A 21,101-nucleotide genomic window follows, 5' to 3' on the forward strand; every position below is an offset into this window, starting at 1 on the left:
AATTAGTTGGGCGTGTTGGCGCACACCTGTAGTCCCAGCTACTCAGGAGGCTGAGGCAGGAGAATTGCTCAAACCCAGGAGGTGGAGGTTGCAGTGAGCCGAGATCGTGCCACTGCACTCCAGCCTGTTGACAGAGTGAGATTCTGTCTCAAAAAAACAAAAAAACAAAAAAGGAAAGAAAAAATAAATCAGAAAAGTGTAATGGGGAAAGTGTAACCATGGGTCTGCCTTGTTCACTGTGTTAGCCCAGCTTCCTGAGTGCTGGTTTGCACATAGAGTAGGCAGCCCCCAAAATTGGGTTGAAGAAATGAATTATCAACATTTTAAAAGCGTTTGCTGGTTGAACAGGCAAACTTCAGCTATCTAGAGAATTGCCTATGCAGAGTGCGTCATTCCCTGGTGATGTCAGATGGAGAGTGGCTGGAGTCTTTCTCTGTATATTGGTCCTTCTGATGTATTTAAAACGCACATTTAAAAGCAGTTTGTTCCGCTGGGCACAGTGGCTTACACTTGTAATCCCAGCACTTTGGGAGGCCAAAGTGGGAGGATTGTTTGAGCCCAAGAATTCAAGACCAGCCTGGGCAACATAGTGAGAGCCCACCTCTACCAAAAAAAAAAAAAAAAAAAAAAATAGCCGGGCATGGTGGTGCGTGCGTATAGTCCCAGCTACTTGGGAGGCTGAGGTGGGAGGATCACTTGAGCCCAGGAAATGGAGGCTGCAGTGAGCCATGATCGTGCCACTGCACTCCAGCCTGGCAGACAGAGCAAGACCCTGTCTCAAAAAAAGAAAAACTGTTCTGAAGCTCAGTGTAGCCTAGTACTGTGGCATTCCCACCTGTATTCCTGCTTGTTCCATTTACTTGAGAAACATTTTTTTCATAAATAATATGAAAACATATCCATCCCAGTTTCTCTACATTAATTCCAGACTAAGAGCATTTAACCTGAGTTTAGTGGTAGATTTAAGGACACTCCTGAGAAAAACCTCCATTTATACAAGAGGAACAGGACCCTTCCTTATCTCGAGGGTGATGTCCCGCAGGAGACGCCTGCTCTCCTCCAGACAGGCTGTAGGGCTGTTCATCTGACCTGCCGTGGAATGTCTCACGTGGCTGCGACGCCAGCCTTTCAATCATCTCCCGTGGATGAAGCCATCGTGGGTGTATCTTTGGTATGTGTCTCTGTTCCTTGTTCTGCCCTCTTTTTTTTGAGACAGAGTCTCACTCTGTCACCCAGGCTGGAGTGCAATGGCGCAATCTCGGCTCACTGTAACCTCCACCTCCTGGTTTCAAGCGATTCTTCTGCCTCAGCCTCCCAAGTAGCTGGGATTACAGGCATGTGCCACCACACGCAGCTAATTTTTGTATTTTTAGCAGAGACGGGGGTCTTGCTCTGTTGCCCAGGCTGGTCTTGAACTCCTGGGCTCAAGCAATCTGCCCAACTTGGCCTCCCAAAGTGCTGGGATCACAGGCGTGAGCGACTGCGCCTGGTCCAGGAAGGGAACTTTAACACAGCAGAACTCCACATAATGGATAAAGCTGAACCCTCAAGCAAAATAGGAATATTTAAAATCCATTGTTTTGGATTAACTGCAGCATCTCCAGATTATCTTTCTTCCATTTTAAAGTTACCTACAAAGGGTCCATACCTTGATGGTAGCATCAGCCCTCCACAGCCCATCTCTTTCTTTCTTTATTTTATTTTTATTTTTTTGAGACAGAGTCTCACTCTGTTGCCCAGGCTGGAGTGCAGTGGCTTGATCTCGGCTCACTGCAACCTCCACCTCCTGAGTTCAAGCGATTCTCCTGCCTCAGCCTCCCGAGTAGCTGGAATTACAGGTGCCTGCCACCACACCTGGCTAATTTTTGTATTTTTAGTAGAGACAGGATTTCACCATGTTGGCCAAGCTGCTCTCAAACTCCTGACCTCAGATGATCCACCTGCCTCGGCCTCCCAAAGTGCTGGGAGTACAGGCATGAGCCACCACTCCCGGCCAGTCAGCCCATCTCTTTCACTGTTACAACTAACAACTCAAGTCCAGGAAAAACAAAGCACCCCCCGCCCCTGCCACCACCGCCCTGCCACTGAGGACTCTGCAAAGTAAACCAAAGCTGTGGAGGTGGCCCCTGTGGGGAAGCCGTTTCCTGGTTTTATCTTGCGTTTTCTCTCGTAGCTTTGCCCCAGGATGGGCCTCAGTTACGGAACTGCACAGCAACACAGAAAGCTAAAACTCCCATAGAAACCTCCTTTTGGCAAGAGAAATTGTGAACAGGGGCCACTGAGGTCCAGAAAGCGTGTGGTGGGGGAATCCCAGAAGGGAGAGAGTGGGAGAAAGAGGCCTCGGGACTCTGAGGAGGAACCAGCAGCAGCCCCGGCTCCCCAACCCGAGCTGCACCTGTGTGGGGTGCACTCAGAGAAGCAACGTGAATTGGCTTTGAAAGTAGAACTTCAACTGGAGCAGAGGCAGCAGAACTTTGTGGTTGGAACTAACCAGGTTGATGGGCACTAAAAAAAAAAAAAAAAAAAAATCAGCATTCTCCAGGGGACTGTTATGGAGTCTACCCAGCATAACAGTCAAAATGTCCAGTTCATGGCCAGGCGTGGTACTCACACCTGTGATCCCAGCACTTTGAGAGGCGGAGGCAGGCAGATCGCTTGAGCCCAGGAGTTCGAGACCAGCCTGGGCAACCTGACAAAAATCGGTTTCTACCAAAAAATACAAAAATAAGCTGGGCGTGGTGGCATGTGCCTGTATTCCCAGCTGCTCGGGAGGCTGAGGTGGAAGGATGGCTTGAGCCTGGGATGCGGAGGTTGTAGTGAGCTGAGATTGCGCCACTGTACTCCAGCCTGGGCGACAGAGCCAGACCTGGTCTCAAAATTTTTTTAAAAACCCCAATTCATAATCCCAAATTACGTGACATATAAAAAATCATGAAAATGTGACCAGTTTCCAAAGGAAAAGTGATACAGTTTGGATATTTTTCCCCACCCAAATCCCATGTTGAATTGTGATCCCCAGTGCTGGAGGTGCGGCCTGGTAGGAGGTGACTGGATCATGGGAACGGGTCTCTCATGAATGGCTTGGGCCACCCCCTTGGTGATAAGTGAATTCTTGCTCTGAGTTTACATGAGATCTGGTCATTTCAAGGTGTGTGGCACCTCTCCCCTGCTCCTCTGCCTGTTCCTCTTCTGCCTTCCATCATGATTGGAAGCTTCCTGAGGCGTCCTCAGAAGCAGATGCTGTGATGCTTCCTGTACAGCTGTAGAACCATGAACCAGTTAAACTTATTTTCTTATAAATTATCCAGCCTTAGATATTTCTCTTTTTTCTTTTTTTTTTTTTTTTGGAACAGTCTCACTCTGTTGCCCGGGCTGGAATGCAGTGGCCTGATCTCAGCTCACTGCAAGTTCCACCTCCCGGGTTCATGCCATTCTCCTGCCTCAGCCTCCCGAGTAGCTGGGACTACAGGCACCCGCCACCACGCCCAGCTAATTTTTTGTATTTTTAGTAGAGATGGGGTTTCACTGTATTAGCCAAGATGGTCTTGATCTCCTGACCTTGTGATCCACCCGCCTCAGCCTCCCAGAGTGCTGGGATTACAGGCGTGAGCCACCGCGCCTGGTTGCTCAGCTATTTATAGCAATTGCAAGAATGGCCTAATACAGAAAATTGGTACCAAGGAGTAAAGCATTGCTATAGATACCTGAAAATGTGGAAGCAGCTTTGGACCTGGGTAATGGGCAGAAGTTGAAAGAGTGTGGAGGGCTCAGAAGGAGACAGGAAGATGAGGAAGAGTTTGGAGCTTCTTAGAAACTGGTTAAATGATTGTGACCAAAATGTTCATAGTGTCATGGACAGTAGAGGCCAGGCTGACGAGGTCTCAGCTGGAAATGAGGAACTGATTGGAAACTGGAACAAAGGTCATGTGTTCTTTGCTAAGGTTTTGACAGAGAACGTGGCTGTGTTCTGTTCATGCCTCGGGATCCATGGACGTTTAAACTTGAGAGTGATGAGTTAGGGTATCTGGTGGAAGAAATCCCTAAGCAGCAAAATGTTCAAAAAGTGGCATGGCTGCTTCTAACAAACTGTATTTAGATGAGGGAGCAAAGGAATGACTTAAAGTTGGAACTTATATTTAAAAGAGAAGCAGAGTATAAAAGTTTGGAAAATTGGCCAGGTGTGTTGGCTCACACTTGTAATCCCAGCACTTTGGGAGGCCAAGGCAGGTAGATCCTGTGAGGCCAGGAGTTCAAGACCAGCCTGGCCAACATGGCGAAACCTCATCTCTACTGTTGGGAATAATGCTGAAAATCCTAAGGAGATTGAACACTCAAAGGATTTTTTTTTTTTTTTTTTTTTTTGAGATGAAGTCTTGCTCTGTCACCCAGGCTAGAGTGCAGTGGCACTATCTCGGCTCACTACAAGCTCTGCCTCCTGGGTTCATGCCTCAGCCTCCTGAGTAGCTGGGACTACAGTCGCCCACCACCACGCCCGGCTAATTTTTTGTATTTTTAGTAGAGACAGGGTTTCACCATGTTAGCCAGGAGGGTCTTGACCTCCTGACCTCGTGATCCACCCACCTCAGCCTCCCAAAGTGCTGGGATTACAGGCGTGAGCCACCGCGCCCAGCCTCAAACAAAGGATTCTTAGCAAAGCAGTTTTACTTCTGCGCAGACAGGTGCTTCTCCTTGGCCAGTTGCCATGAGAGTGCACCTGAACAAAGGGGCATGAGAGCCTTTATTTCTGACACAAGTCCTGTCCCTGTACCCTTTCCCCATTGGCCGGGGTTGGGTTGCACAATCTGAACTAATCCCAGTTGGCTAGACATTTGAACTTTCTTTAGATAAGGTGGGCACATAAGGGAGAGAGGGAAAGAAGAAGGGGAAGGAGCATTTGCAATGAGCTAGAGACTAGTCTCCTTTCCAAATAAGGAAAGGAACGTGAGCTGGTACTGATAAGCCTGGTCCTGTGGCGTGTCCAGGCATCTAACAAAGGCAGAAAAGAGAAAAAGGAAAAAGGGGTGGGGGAGCTACTATGAATTAAGGAAGAAAGGATTGATGAGGCTATTTGAAGAGAAACCTCATCATATCCCACATCTACTAAAACTACAAAAATTAGCCGGGTGTGGTGGCGGGCACCTGTAATCCCAGCTACTCGGGAGGCTGAGGCAGGAGAATCACTTGAACCCGGAAGGCAGAGGTTGCAGTGAACCGAGATCGCACCACTGCACTCCAGTCTGGCGACAGAATGAGGCTTTGTCTCCCCCAACCCAACACACACACACAAAAAAAGTTTGGAAAATGTGCAGCCTGGCCATGTGGCAGAGAAAGAAAAAGCTTTCTCAGGAGAGGAATTCAAGCAAGCTGTGGAGGAACCACTTCTTAGAGATATTTGCATCACTGAAAATGAGCCGAGAGCTGATGACCAAGCCAATGGAAAAAAGACCTCAAAGGCATTTCAGAGACTTTCATGGCAGCCCCTCCCATCACAGGCCCTGAGGCCTAGGAGAACGAAATGGTTTTATGGGCCAGGCCCAGGGCCCCACTTCCCTATACAGCCTCAGGGCAGTGCTCCTCACATGGCATCCCAGCAGCTCCAGCTCCAGCCTCAGCTCACAGGGGCCCAGGTACAGCTCAGGCGGCCGCTTTGGAGGTTGCAAGCTGTAAGCCTTGACAGCTTTCACATGGCATTAAGCCTGCGGGTGCACAGAAAGTAAGAGTGAAGGCTTGGCAGCCTCTGTCTAGATTTGAGAGGATGTATGAGAAAGCCCAAGTTCCCAGGCAGATGCCTGCTGCGGGGGTCAGAGCCCCCACAGAGAACCTTTACTAGGGCAGTGCCAAGGAGCAATGTCCACAAATCCCCAAAATCCTGTCTTTGAGTAATTGAGAGAGTTGGAGCCCCCACACAGAGTCCCCGCTGGGGCACTGCCTAGTGGAGCTGTGAGAAGGGGCCACTGCCCTCCAGAATTCAGAACGGCAAAGTCACCAGCAGCTTGCACCCTGTGGTTTCACAAGCACTCAACAACCTGTGAGAGCAGCGTTGGGTATCGAACCTGCAAAGCCCCGAGGGCGGAGCTGCCCAAGGCCTTGGGAGCCCACCCCTGGCACCAGTGTGCCCTGGATGTGGAGCATGGAGTCAAACGAGATTGTTTTGGAGCTTTCAGATTTAACATCTGCCCTGCTGGGTTTGGAACTGGCATGGGACCTGTAGTCCCTTTCATTTGGCTGATTTCTTCCTTTTGGAATGACAGTACTTACCCAGTGCCTATATTCCTATTGTATCTTGGAAGTAAATTACTTATATTTTGTTTTACAGTCTCATCGGTGGAAGGGACTTGCCTTGTCTCGGAGAAGACTTTGGACTTTTGAGTTAACGCTGGAATCAGTTAAGACTTTGGGGGATTCTTGGGAAGGCATGATAGTATTTTGCAATGTAAGAAGGACATGAGATTTGGGAGGGGCCCAGGGTGGAATGATACAGTTTGGATGTTTGTCCCCGCCCAAATCTCATGTTGAATTGTAATCTCCAATGTTGGAGGTGGGCCTGTGGGAGGTGTTTGGGACATGGGAACGGATCCCTCATGACTGGCTTGGGCCATCCCTTGGTGATAAGTGAGCTGTCTCTCTGAGTTCACACGAGATCTGGTCATTTACAAGTGTGTGGCACCTCCCCCATCCCCCCACTCGCTCCTGCCTTTGCCATGTGATGTCCCTCCTCCCGCTTTGCCTTTGACCATGATTGGAAGCCTCCTGGGGCCTCTCCAGAAGCAGATGCCGCTGTGCTTCCTGTACAGCCCGCTGAACCATGGACCAATAAGCCTTTCTTTATAAATGACCCCGTCTCAGGTATTTCTTTATAGCAGTGCAAGAACGACCTAATACAAAAAGACAATCAACAGGCCGAGAGTGATGGCTCATTCCTGTAATCCCAGCACTTTGGGAGGCTGAGGCGGGCAGATCACTTTGAGGTCAGGAGTTCGAGACCAGCCTGGTCAACGTGGTGAAACCCCATCTCTACTAAAAATACAAAAATTAGTCAGGCATGGTGGTGTGCACCTGTAATCCCAGCTACTCAGGAAGCTGAAGCAGGAGAATCACTTGAACCCAGGATGGGGAGGTTGCAGTGAGCCAAGATCACGCCACTGCACTCTAGCCTGGGCAGCAGAGCCAGACTCCGTCTCAAAACAAACAAGTAAAAGGATGGGGAAAATATATCACAGAAACACTAATCAAAAGAAAGATGGAGTAGTTGTGTTAATATCAGGCAATGTATATTCAAAACAAATATCAATAGGGATAATTACTCAATAATAAAAGAAAGCAAAACAATCCAAATTGTGTATTCACCTAACAATAGAATTTCAAAACACAGGAAGCAAAAACTAATAGAAATGAAAGGTAAAACAATTTCTTACAGTTAGAGACTTTCACCCTCCTCTTTCAGTATTTTGTTGTTGTTTTAAGTCAGGGTCTTGCTCTGTCACCCAAGCTGGAGTGCAGTGGCACAAACATGGCTCACTGAAGCTTCAACCTCTTGGGCTCAAGTGATCCTTCTGCCTCAGCCTCCCGAGCAGCTGGGACTATAGGAACATGTCACCACACCTAGCTAATTTTTTTTTTTTTTTTTTTGAGACAGAGTCTCGCTCTGTCACCCAGGCTGGAGTGCAGTGGCACGATCTCGGCTCACTGCAAGCTCCGCCTCCCCAGTTCACGCCATTCTCCTGCCTCAGCCTCCAGAGTAGCTGGGACTACAGGCGCCTGCCACCTCGCCTGGCTAATTTTTTATATTTTTAGTAGAGACAGGATTTTACCGTGTTAGCCAGGACGATCTCGATCTCCTGACCTCGTGATCTGCCCGCCTCGGCCTCCCAAAGTGCTGGGATTACAGGCGTGAGCCACCATGCCCAGCCACTAATTTTTTTATTTTTGTAGAGATGGGCTCTTGTCATGTTGCCCAGGCTGGTCTTGAACTCCTGGGTTCAAGTGAACCTCCTGCTTTGGCCTCCCAAAATGCTGCGATTACAGGCATAGTCTACTGTGCCTGGACCCTCTTTCAGTAATGGAGAGAATAAATAGAAAATCATGAAGGATACAGGACACCTGAACGTTGTTAACTGGTTTGACTTAGCTGACATTTATAGAACATTCCATCCAGCAACAGCAGAATACACATTCTATTCAAGTGCATATTGGACATTTACCAAGACATATCATGTTCTGGGCCATGAAATAAACCTTAACTCATTTAAAGGAATTGAACTCATGCAAAGCATGTTCTCTGACCATAATATCAATCCAAAAGCCAGTAACAAAGAGCTATCTGGAAAATCCACAAATATTAAATTAACCTGTGAGTTAAATAGAAAATCACAAGGGAATTTAGAGAGTGTTTCTAACTGAAAGAAAATGAAAACTAAACATATTAACATTTATGGATTCTTGCTAAAACAGTGTTTAGAGGAAAACTTAGAATATTAAATGCTTATGTTAAGGTAGAAGAAAAGTCTGAAATCAGTTAGCTGAACTTTCACCTTAATTAATTCAAAAAAGAAGAGCAGATCCAAAGCAAGCAGGAGAAAAGAAACAATAGTGAGTAGACATCAGCAGAAATGAAAGCAGAACATCAGAGAAAAATCAGTGAAAGCAAAAACTGGTTATTTGAAAATATCAATAAGTTTGAAAAGCTTCAAGCTAGGGTGATCAGGAAAAAAAGAGAAGATACAAATTACAACATTAACAATGAAAGTGGGAACACCACCCCAGACCCTATAGGCTTGAAAAAGATATTAAGGAAATATTACAGCTGGGCACGGTGGCTCACGCCTGTGATCCCAGCACTTTGGGAGGTCACGGCGGGTGGATCACAAGGTCAGGAGTTTGGAACCAGCCTGGCCAAAAAAGTGAAATGCCGTCTCTTCTAAAAATACAAAAAAATAGCTGGGCGTGGTGGTGGGCACCTGTAATCCCAGTTACTTGGGAGGCTGAGGCAGAAGAATCACTTGAACACGGGAGGCGGAGATTGCAGTGAGCCACTATCACGCCATTGTACTCCAGCCCGGGTGACAGAGCGAGACTCCATCTCAAAAAAAAAAAAAAACAAAAAAGAGAAAAGGAAATATTACAAACAGTTTTATGCTTATAAATTTGACAATTTAGATTTAATGGGAAAATTCCTCGAAAGACTCGAACTGCCAAAGTTCACTCAAGAATAAATAGGTAAACCAAATTGTCATATGTCTATTAAATGCTACCAAACATTTAAGGAAGACTTAATACCAATTCTACACAAACTCTTACAGAAAATAGAAGAGAACACTTTTCAATTCCTTTTATGAGTTCAGCATTACCTTGACACTAAAACCACATGAGGCCATTACAAGAAAAGCAAACAGACCAGTATCCCTTATGAACATAGATGCAAAATCCTCAACTCATTATTAGCAAATAATCCAGCAATATGTAGAAATGAGTCTTTATCCTGAAGTAATCTGTTTATTATGGGACAGACAAAATGAGATTTATCCTGGAAATGCAAGGTTGGTTCAACCTTCAAACATCAATATCATTCATTGTATCAACAGACTAAAAAAAAAGAATCTTATGATATCTCAATAGATGCAGGAAAAGAATTTGACAAAATTCAACATCCATTTGTGATAAAAACTCTTAGCAAACTATGAATAAAAAACAACTTCCTTAACTTTTCAGAAGGCATCACAAAAACCCTACAGATAACATCACACTTAATGATAAACTATTGGATGCTTTCCCCATAAGGAAGGAAGCAAGGCAAGGGCGTCTGCTGTCACCACATCTATTCAGCATCACATTGGAGGCCCCGGTCAGTATAATAAGCAAGAAAATAATAAAATGAACACATATTGGGAAGGAATAAATACACAACTGTCTCTATTTGTGGACAGCATGTCTACATAGAAAATCTCAAAGGAGTCTACTAGAACAAATTAGAACGTCAAAGAATACTAGGTCAATGTCCAAAATGAAATGTGTATTTCTATTTGCTAGCAATGAACAATTGGAAACTGAAATTAACATTTTATTTATTTTTATTGACTTATATTTTTAGAGACAGAGTCTTACTCTGTTGCCCAGGCTGAGTGCAGTGGCACGATCACAGCTCACTGCAGCCTCAAACTCCTGGGTACACGTGATCCTTTGGCCTCAGCCTCCTAAGTACAGGTATGTGCCACCATGGCCAGCTAATTTCTTTTTTTAGAAACAGGGTCTCACTGTGCTTCCCAGGCTGGTCTTGAACTCCTGGGCTCAAGCAATCTTCCTGCCTTGGCCTGCCAAAGTGCTAGGATTATGGATGTGAGCCACTGCACCCAGCCTATTTTATTTTTATTTTTTTAGAGATAGGGTCTTGCTCTGTTGCCCAGGCCGGAGTGCAGTCATGCAACCATAGCTCATGGTAACCTCAAACTCCTGGGCTCAAGTGATCCTCCTGCCCCGGCCTCCTGAGTAAGTGAGACTACAGGCATGCACCACTATGCTCAGTGCGTGCCTTTTTTTTTTTTTTCCTTTAAGATTAGGTCTCCCTATGTTTCCTAGGCTGATGTGGAACTCCTGGGCTCAAATGACCCTCCCACTTTGGCCTCCTAAAGTGCTAGGATTACAGGCATGAGCCACCGTGCGTGGCCTGAAATTAACATTTTAAACATGGGGAAACAGACTTCTACTTCCAAGTAGAATGGAGTGCAGCAGATCAAGGCTCCCACTAAGAACTAGAAAGGCCAGGCAAAAATATAAAAATCATCTCTTTAATGGCATCAGAAAGCTGCAGAAGCAACAAAAACTAAAGGGGTTAAGCCTCAAAAGAGGAGGGTTCCGCGGGATAAGCACACCATCTGCAGCCCGCAGTTCCCGAGTGCTTGTTCGTGCTGGGATTAATGACACACAGGAGATTCGAGGGGCAGCTAATCTTGACAAGAATGAAGACTTGAAAGCTGATCTCTTCTTCAAGACTGTGGCAGGACTAGAAGCTGCGTGAAGATGCTGGTTGCAGAGCTAATTTGAAACTTCCGGAAGGCAGAGCAGACTTGTTTACCTCGCTGAGGGCTGAGGAAGGGGAGGGCTCCAGCTGTCCACAGCAAACTCTCTGTTAATTTCCTGGAGGATTAGTTCCTAGAAACAAGCAACCCAGAGATAGGCTCACCCAAAGGGCAGCTCGTCCTCAGCTCAGCTCAGTCCCTGATTGGAGCGAGGAGGTCACCCTCCTTACCGAGGAAATGGGGGACCCTCTCCGCCGGCTGGAACACAGCGTCATCCAGAGCAGGCTCTGCCCATCTTTTCCTTAGCCAAGTAGTAGAAGTGGCCTCTGCCTACTGAACTGTGCTGCTGTAGGGCACACGCAGCCGTGGAACATCTGTGAACAAATGCGCATGGGCGTGTTTCAATAAGCTGCGTTCACAAAAGCAGGCGGCCGCCCCCCGCTGCAGTTTGCTGACCCCGGATCTGGAGCCTCCAGGCTTCAGCACATGACATCCAGCATTCAGAGACCACAGGGCCGAAAATCAAGAGGAAAAATAGCCCGTGGAAACGGATGCACATGAAGCCAGGGAGCGGATGTCGCAGCAGAGAACCCCTGAACTCTCTTGTCAGTTTTTGTTTAGAGTTTTTGTTTAGAGTTTGAACTCTCCGTGTTTTTGTTTAGAGTTTGAACTCTCTGTGTTTTTGTTTAGATGGAGGAAACAAGGGAGAAAGTAGATTAAAAGATGGAGATTTTTCAACTGAGAACTGGAATCTATATAACACAAAACTTTTTTTTTTTTTTTTTGAGACAGAGTTTCACTCTTGTTGCCCAGGCTGGAGTGTAATGGCACAATCTTGGCTCACCGCAACCTCCGCCTCCCAGGTTCAAGCGATTCTCCTGCCTCAGCCTCCCTAGTAGCTGGGATTACAGGCATGTGCCACCATGCCTGGCTAATTTTGTATTTTTAGTAGAGATGGGGTTTCTCCATGTTGGTCAGGCTGGTCTCGAACCCCCGACCTCAGGTGATATGCCCGCCTCAGCCTCCCAAAGTGCTGGGATTACAGGCGTGAGCCACCGTGCCCGGCTTATAACACAAAACATTTAAGAATCTCTGCAAACCCCAAATTTTCCTGCCATGGCAGGTCTGAGCACAAAGCAGCCAGGAGAGGTTTAATCCTGGGTGAGTCAGGCCGAGTTCCAATTATCACACTCAGAATCACCCAGTAAATGAAGCTGCTGTCGTGACCAAAGTGACCGAAGGCTGTTTAATACCTGAAGGTCTTGGGAGGCCCTGGACCTCATGGAGAGAGAACCACAGAGCGTGGGGAGGTGGGGGCAGAGGCCCCCTGGAGCTGAGCCTGTTCTGAGCAGGTCACGGGGGTCTCCTTTCTTATCCTTCTCCTGTGTGCCTGCCTGGGGGGCTTACTGTCAGCTAGTGTGTGGGGGTGAAGGGCAGACAGGTCCACACAGGTGTTCAGTCTCTTGCACAGCCCTGGAGAAGGGGGGATCTTAGATTCTCATCCGGCTCCGGGGAGGCAGGAGCTCCGTATCACATGGTCACTTCTGCCCAGCAGAGCCGGTGGCTGGAGCTCAGCGAGGGCACTTGGGTGCAGGCTGCCGTGGAGGGACTGAGGACCCAGGTCTTTGTCCTTGGGGCAATGGATGTCAGCACAGGGCTGCCGCAGGGGCCCTCAGTCAGTCTGTACTTGGAAAACCTCGCTGAGTATGGAGACAGGTTTGGACAGGCCAAGGGCTTCTGGGGATCAGGTAAGGGGCCCCTTCCCAGGTCCGGGGTGGAGGGGTCCGGGGCCCAGAGGTGGGTAGACAGATTCAGGGCTCAAAGTTGACAAGACGTGGGGGCTAGGCTGGGGGCCTGTCGGGGGAGGAGAGTGAAGGAAGAGAAAACAGAAAGGGTGACACCAGGGTTCCCAGCTGTATGCGTGGGGATACGGAGGGACCATGGCCCGAGGCTGCGACCTGGCAGGGGGTCTGCCTGGGGACTGTCAGGTAGGCGGTTAGAGCCACAGATCTGGAGGTTAGCGAAGAGGTCTGGGCAATACACATTAGCGGCTGAGCACAGTGGCTCATGCCTGAAATCCCAGCACTTTGGGAGGTCGAGGCAGAAGCATCGCTTGAGCCCAGGAATTCAAGACAAGTCTGGGCAACATAGCAGGACACTATCTCTAAAAAAAAAACTTTTAAAAAATTAGTTGGGCATGGTGATGCACGCCTGTAGTCTCAGCTACTCAGAAGGCTTAGGCGAGAGGATTGCTTGAGCCCTGGAGGTTGAGGCTGCAGTGAGACCAGATCACGCTTGGGTGACAGAACAAGCAAGACCCTGTCTCCAAAAAAAAAAAAAAGAGAGAGAGAGAAATACGCATATGAGAGCCATCTGAGTCTACAGGGGAGAGTGTCAAGCTCCACCCTACCTGTGCCAGGGCCCACGGCTCCTGTTGAGAAATGGCCTTAGGAGGCCTGGGGCTTACTGAGAGGGGCAAGCTCGTCTAGGAGTTCCAAAGCTTAAAGACATCACCTGAAAGCAGTGGGTGCTCACGGGCACTCAGGCGCCCCTCCGCAGTGCGATCATGGACAGGATAGCCCGGGCTCCCCAGTGTTTGGTTAAAGGGGCCGAGGGAGGCCCCAGGAGGACAGCTCAGGGGGTTCCAGCTCGCCCCTGCTGGTGGGGGTGGTCTTCGTTGAGGTTTGGTGGAGATGCTCCTGGAGGTGCACCTTTGCTCCACAGCTGGAGCTGGGCCTCACGTTGGGAGCAGCCGGCAGCATTGAGAGCTGCATTTGGGGGGTGGGGAGGCAGTGACAGCAGCCACACCCAGGGGCAGAGCCAGCTGCACCCCAGCCAGCACAGGGCCCGCGGTTGGACTAAGGGCTGGTCCTTGGGCCAGGCTGGCTCCGGTGTTTCCCTTCAGCTCTCAGGTTCTCTCCAGCCTTTCCAGAAACCTACTCATCTCCCAGTTTCCTGCCAAGAAACCCCATTACTACTGAAGTCTCAGACTCTCGACTGCCAGGCCTGGTGGGTGAAGCTGCCTCCGGCCGGGAAGAAACCTTGGAGGCGCCGGGAGGGCCCAGCTTCCCCGTGCCCAGCTGCGTGGCCTTGGGAAAGCCCCTCAGTGCTCTGGGCCTCTGTGTCCCTTTCCACACCATGAGGCCCCTGGCATTTGTCCTGTGACCTGTGGGGTGTCACTGGGGCAGGAGTGGGCCGGCTACCTGGCTCCTGGCCACCACCCCTCAGCATGGTCTGCTTGGCAGCCACAGACAGTCTGGGCTTCCACCCAAAGCATCTGCAGGGAGCAGGTGGGGACGTCCATCCACCATGCTGTGTCCAACCGCGTCTGTCGTGTTTCTCCACGGAGAGCACCGGGCAGTCGAGGGGGTGCAGGGACTGTGGGGCCTCCCTACAGACACAGCCTGGGTGCCTGGCAGCTCGGGGACCTCCTTTCACACCCCCTACCACCTGCAGATGCCCCCCACATGTGTCTGTCCTTGCTGCTTCTGAAACTCCCCTTGGGCCAAAAGGTGCCCCTGAGTTGGGTCCAGGAGGCCCCACGTAGCTGAAGGAGCTGAGATTTGGGCCAAAAACCTGCAAGGGGAAGGCAGGTGTAGGGTGTGGACTCCACGGCGTCCTCCAGGCTCACTTCCCTGATGGAAACTGAATGGGGGAACTGACATTCCAGGGAGAATTCCAGCCCCTTGGAAAAAGGCGGCACACGGAAGACGCTCAACACCATCGCCACCAGGAAATGCAAGTCGCAAAGCAAAACCACCAGGAGGCCGGGCGCAGTGGCTCACGCCTGTAATCCCAGCACTTTGGGAGGCCGAGGTGGGTGGATCACCTGAGGTCAGGAGTTCAAGACCAGCCTAGCCAACATGGTGAAACTCCGTCTCTACTAAAAATACAAAAATTAGCCAGGCATGGTGGTGGGCGCCTATAATCCCAGCTACTCTGGAGGCTGAGGCATGAGAATCGCTTGAACCCAGGAGGCAGAGGTTGCAGTGAGCCAAGATCACGGCACTGCACTCCAGCCTGGGTGACAGAGCAAGACTCTGTCTCAAAAACAAACAAACAAAACCACCAGGAGATCTGCTTCACACCTTCAGGATGGCTAGAATTAAAAAAACAAAAACAAAAAACAGAAAACCAGCGTGGTGAGGCTGTGAGGAACTGTACCCTCACGCCTGGCTGGCAGGGAGGTAAAATGCTGCAGCCGCTGTGGAAACCAGTTTGGCAGTTCCCCAAAAAGCTAAACATGGAATTTCCATAAGAACCAGCAACTCCACTCCTAGGTACAGACCCAAGTATCCATCCACTGCCAAACTGAGAAACCAAATGTCAGACATCCCTCCGATGGAGAGCCATCCAGCCATCAACAGGCGGGAAGTTCTGACACAGGCCGCAGCGTGGATGAACCCAAGGACATCATGCTCAGTGGAAGAAGCCACATACTGTGTGGTTCCAGTCCCACGAAATGTCCAACGGGCCAGTGCCCAAGGACAGATGCAGGGGAGGGGCCTCCAGGGCGGGGGAGGGGCCACCAGGGCGGGGGAGGGGCCACCTGGGCGGGGGAGGGGCCTCCCGGGTGGGGGAGGGGCCACCAGGGCCAGGGAAGAGCCAGTGATTGCCAGTGGCTGGGGTTTCCTTTTGGGGTGATGAAAATGTTTTGGGGGCCGGGCACGGTGGCTCACATCTGTAATCCCAGAACTTTGGGAAGCTGAGGCGGGTGGATCACCTGAGGTCAGGAGTTCAAGACCAGCCTGGCTAACGTGGCAAAACCCTGTCTCTGCTAAAAATACAAAGATTAGCGGGCGTGACGGCGGGCACCTGTAATCCCAGCTACTCGGGAGGCTGAGGCAGGAGAATCGCTTGAACCCAGGAGGTGGAGGTTGCAGGTAGCCGAGATCGCGCCACTGCACTCCAGCCTGGGCGACAGAGCCAGACTCCATCTCAAAAAATGTTTTGGAACAAGGTGGAGTTGCCACTGTGCATCATGAATGTGCTGAATGCCACCACATCGGACTGAACAGAACACTTTAAAATGGGTAATTTTATGTTATGTGAATTTTACCTCAATTTAAGAAAAAGATGTCATAAAGCTGTTTGAAATGCACATCATAAGGAGTGAATTTCCTGCAGAGCTGAGCCTCCCAGGGCGGCCACACCTTCCCCACACGTTCCCTCGGCAGGTTCCAGGCGGAGCACACCGCTCGTCTGCAGGCGCTTGGTGGTGGAGCTGTTTCACACGCAGGAGCTTCTCTTCCCCGCGCCAGTCCAGGAGGAGGGTGTCATTTCTCCCTTCCAAAGAGCAGCGACAGGACAGGAGAAGCTTCTATGACTTTGCCGGGATCAGAGCGAGTCCAGGATTCCAGCCTAGTCCTATCAACCCTGTATCTTGGTGCTCCACCTGCCAACCACCCAGATGCAGGGGCCAGCACAGGACGGCCACTGTCCGAGTCTGTGACCTCTCCCTTGTCCCTGATGTCACACCCCACTCGCTGTGGCCTCTCTATGCTGGTCTCCACGATGCTCAGCCACCTTCGTCCGGGACACTGCACCCCTTCCGCTGCCCAGCCCACCGGCTACCACTCCCAGGCTGTCCACCAGGTGGCAGTGAAGGTCACCGATGTCAAGTTCGTGGCTCACCCTCCCAGCCCTGCACCCGCCCTGGCTGGAGCAGAGTGGTGGGGGCCCAAGGAGCCCTCCAACCTCGTCAGGCGAGGGGGCTGGGATGCCAGGGACCACTTCTCCTGCAGAGCAAAGCTTATTATAAAATCCAAATGCGGCTGGGTGTGGTGGCTCACGCCTGTAATCCCAGCACTTTGGGAGACCGAGGTGGGCAGATTGCCTGGGGTCAGGAGTTCAAGACCAGCCTGGCCAACATGGTGAAACGCCGCCTCTACTAAAAATACAAAAATTAGAAGTGTGTGGTGGCGGGCGCCTGTAATCCCAGCTATTTGGGAGGCCGAGGCAGGGGAATCGCTTGAACCTGGGAGGCAAAGGTTGCAGTGAGCCAAGATCGTGCCACTGCATTCCAGCCTGGGCGACAGAGCAAGACTCTGTCTCAAAATAAATAAATAAATAAAAATATATAAAACCCAAATGCAGCCAACACAGTGGCTCATGCCTGTAATCCCAGCACGACGGGAGGCCAAGGCAGGCAGATCACTTAAGTCCAGGAGTTTGAGACCAGCCTGGGCAACATAGCGAGACCCCATCTCTACAAAAACACAAAAACTAGCCAGGCATGGTGGCATGCATCTGTAGTCCCAACTACTCAGGAGGCTGGGGTGGGAAGATCCCTTGAACCCAAGAGTTCAAGGCTACAGTGATCCAAGATCTCACCACTGCCCTGTAGCCTGAGCGACAGAGAGAGAGCCTGTCTCAAAACAAACAACTCTGGCCGGGCACGGTGGCTCACGCCTGTAATCCCAGCGCTTTGGGAGGCTGAGGTGGGCAGATCACGAGGTCAGGAGATCAAGACCATCCTGGCTAACATGGTGAAACCCCGTCTCTACTAAAAATACAAAAAAATTAGGCGTGGTGGCGGGCGCCTGTAGTCCCAGCTACTCAGGAGGCTGAGGCAGGAGAATCGCTTGAACCTGGGAGACGGAGTTTGCAGTGAGCCGAGATCGTGCCACTGCACTCCAGCCTGGGCGACAGAGCAAGACCCCGTCTCAAAACAAAACAAAACAAAACAAAAAACACAACAAAAAAACTCCAAATGCCTCTGAGTCCCAAGTCCAGTCTCCCAGGCTTGACGCAACAAGGGCAGGGCCCCTTCCAGCCAAGCTAACCCAGCCTCTCCTCCAGCACCTCCAGCCTTTCGGAGACCCTGCCCTGCCCAAAACCACTTGGAAATCACCAACTCAACTTTCCTTGGAACGTACCGGGACACTCCAATGACGCCGTGTCCTAGCTGGAGTGCCTCGGCTTTTGCAATCCTGTGCAGAATCAAGGTTTTCCCTTGAGCCAAAGAATGAAGAATTACGGCTGAATCCAACACCACTGGCTCCAGGGCCTCTGAAAGCCGAGTCCTGAGGCTGCACAAAGGACTCTGTTGGCTCCTGCAGCCGCAGAGAAAATCTCAAAATCTGGGTGAGAATTAGCAGCAGATTCCAGGGATCAGCAGCCAGCTCTTCACACCAGCCTCGTCTCTGGGCATTGGAACCATGCCGGCAAAGGTCACGTGGAGCCAGTTGGACTGGGGGTAAAATGCCACCCGAATCTGTTTAGAGTAATTGTTTTCCCCCAGTGGATGGAATATTCTTTTCATCTGGGCAGCTAGGAAACAGCTAAAGTTTTCCATGAACCTCTACAAAGATTTCTGCGTCTTCCAACTTTGTGAGAAGAAAAAGAACTTGCTGGGGGAAATGATATTCTCGAGCTTAACACTCAAATCATTCTTTCTCGAAATCATGTTACTTTCTGGCCAAGTATGTCGGCGAAGCCACTGAGACACGCTCAGCACATCTTTAGAACATAAAGGCCCTGGCAGTAGCTTGCGGCGCTCTTTGGAAAACTGCTTGGCTCTCACTAGAAACACAGCCACCCCTTGTCTGGGCCCCGGTAGCTCTGGTGTTAAGTCGGCTGGAGACTGGCTTGGCCAGGGCCGCCATCTCCAGCCAGCCCTAGGGCAAATGCCCCCGGCTGAGTCCCAACCTGCCCGCCTCCTAGCCCCTAGCCAGAGGCAGTCGTGTGGCTCCATGGCTGGGCTAGGGCACTGCGGCTCTGCGCGCAATAAGCCAGGGAGAGCCTTCCTTCCTTAGCACTACTGGCTCCCGGAGCACCTATTTAGGTAAACTCCATTCCTGCAGGTGTCCACCCCTCTACACATCCAGCCTGGCCCCTCGGCCAGTTTTGCCTTCACCCTGTCCAGTTCATCAAGACATCCCCTTTTCATCAAAGCTCTTCTAGCACATTCTGAGGCGAGCCATAGACAGACATGAGGGTAGTTACGTCTCATCAAAGAGAAAGGGACCTCATATTTCTGGAGCACCTACCACGCACACGGGCTGACTGTGGGCTCCCATGGCCAGTGGGACAAAGGGCCCCAACTGCTGTGTGGTCTGATGCTGTGCAAATGAACATCTGTGCGAGTGGCCATGCTTCTCCATCGGAGCAGCCCTGTTGGGTCAGCGCGGCCAGAAAGCTGCGTTGCACTTCCCCTATTAGGGTCTAAGGTGGAAGACCCCTTCCAGATGTCGTTGGTTTCTAGATGGATAAGAAATAGCATGTGGCTCTCAGGTTAGGAGAAGGAAGCAGAGTACCAGGAAGAGTCAGAAAAGGGGAGGCGCCAGGGCACCTGAGGCTGTCCCTGTTCTACCTCCGGGGGGACACGTCTGGACCACTCATGAGAGGCCCCACTGCATCACGACCCCAGACAGGAGACGGCAGGGCAGCCTCAGACTCCCCTGCCTAAGTTCAACTCCGAGCACCGGGGCAGGCATGCTTCCTGCATGTCACTGGGGAGGCCATGCTCTCTCGTTTATCGGGACTCACGACATCCACCGGCTCGTCTGTATTCCGTCTGGGTGGACGTGACACTGGGCTGCTCCAGTGGGAAAACACTGACCAGTCATCGGAATGTTTACAGACACAGTGTCAGGCAGCGGGCCGGGGAAACTCTGTCCTCAAAGTCCCCCACCCTCTAGGCACCTAAGTGGGGTTTTATAGGATCTGCTGCAAGAAGATAAAGTGAGATTTTAGGGCTGAAGACAACATTTCAAAATCTGGCTTTAAATAAACATGGAATAAAAGAGAGAGAGAGAGCGCGAGCGAGAGTGAGAGCGCGGAGCCTCCAGCAGCTGAAATTAGAAGCAGCCAGCCCCGGGCAGGGAAGCCATCTGCGCGGCGCCCAGCAGCATGGAGACGTCTGGGCCCTCCCTGACGGCATGTGAAGCGGCACCCGCAGGTACAGCTCTCCTGTCTCCTGTCTGCAGGGACCTGCGGGAACACACTGAGGTCTTGTTTTCCAGCTGTCCTCCAATTTCAGATTCTGAAGAACAGATTCCCTCCGCTCCCATCCAGAAATACCTTTCACATCACTTTCAAGGCAGTTTAAGTCATTTAAGAGGCAGAGTGATAAGAAAACAAAGACAACGTTTCAGGCGGTAAATGAAGACTAATTATACTGAGCGTGAAGCAAAGTTCGTCTTTCTTCGTCTTTGCTCAGGGAGGTTGAGCCGAGGACGGCCCCCAGCACCAGGAGGGGCCAGTGCTCAGTGTCCTCACACAGGTCCGTCTTCCTGCTCACCCAGTCACTGGCCACTCCCACCCCATGCTGGGTTCAGAAGATGGCGAGTGGGCCTGGGACTGGGGTGGGCTCCCACTCCTGCCCGGGGTGGTGCTGCGTCGTGGGCGCCCGTGTCCGTCCTCCCCCTCCACCCTGCCCAGCTCCAGACGTGTGGCTGAAGCAGCCAGCTCGGCCAGTTCATCCCGGCGCCACATGTCCTTCCTCTGGCCCCAGACCCCAGCCTCACCTGGGCCAGTGCAGGAGAGCCCAGCTACGCTGGGTGCGCTTCAGGCTGTCACCTGCCCGAGTTATTTAAATCCACATTGTCAGCTAATGTATTCTAATAAGCAAGTGGGTGACCGGGCTGGCAGGCTCCGGATGACGCTGACATATAGCAAGGGGGGAGGAGCATGGAGCGAAACTCTGAGACTCACTTGCGCCCCGGTGCTCACCCCCGCGCTGCCTCCCACAGGCACCTGGAGTCACGCCACGCGATGTGAGCTGGATTATATAAGGGGGCTTGTTGCTGGGGAACCTCTCCCCGCCCACCCCCGCCAGGGCAGGCTCTGGAGGGAGGCCACATCTCCTCTGTCCCCGCCACCCTCAGGAGGAAGCCCCTCTGGCCTTTCTGGCCTGGTCTGTAGGGAAGCTCTGTCTGTAAGCCACCTCGCTTTGAGGGCTGAGGCTGGACCACGGCAACACAGGGTCAGGAAGGGCCTGAGAGGCCATGCCCACGCTCGTCTGTCCATGTGGAGCTCAGAGCAGGCAGGGTCTCCCTGCCTTAAACAGTGGCCTCATCCTGTCCTCCAGAACTTCCTCCCCATCACAGGCCATGGACTCTCTGCGAGAGGAGAGAGGGGACATCA

General features: G+C 51.1%; 1 long non-coding RNA gene across 1 annotated transcript; it reads right to left on the minus strand.

Moving 5' to 3' along the window:
* Positions 1-8,040: 8,040 nt before the first annotated feature.
* On the minus strand, positions 8,041-16,718 carry LOC129017810 (uncharacterized). Its single transcript, XR_008495143.2, has 3 exons — positions 16,072-16,718; positions 11,243-11,386; positions 8,041-11,145 (listed from the first exon to the last, which is right to left on the minus strand). It is a non-coding gene; the product is annotated as an uncharacterized LOC129017810 (long non-coding RNA).
* Between the last annotated feature and the right edge of the window lie 4,383 nt (positions 16,719-21,101).

Source organism: Pongo pygmaeus, chromosome 19 (genome assembly GCF_028885625.2).
Source record: "Pongo pygmaeus isolate AG05252 chromosome 19, NHGRI_mPonPyg2-v2.0_pri, whole genome shotgun sequence".
Taxonomy (NCBI): Eukaryota; Metazoa; Chordata; class Mammalia; order Primates; family Hominidae; genus Pongo; species Pongo pygmaeus.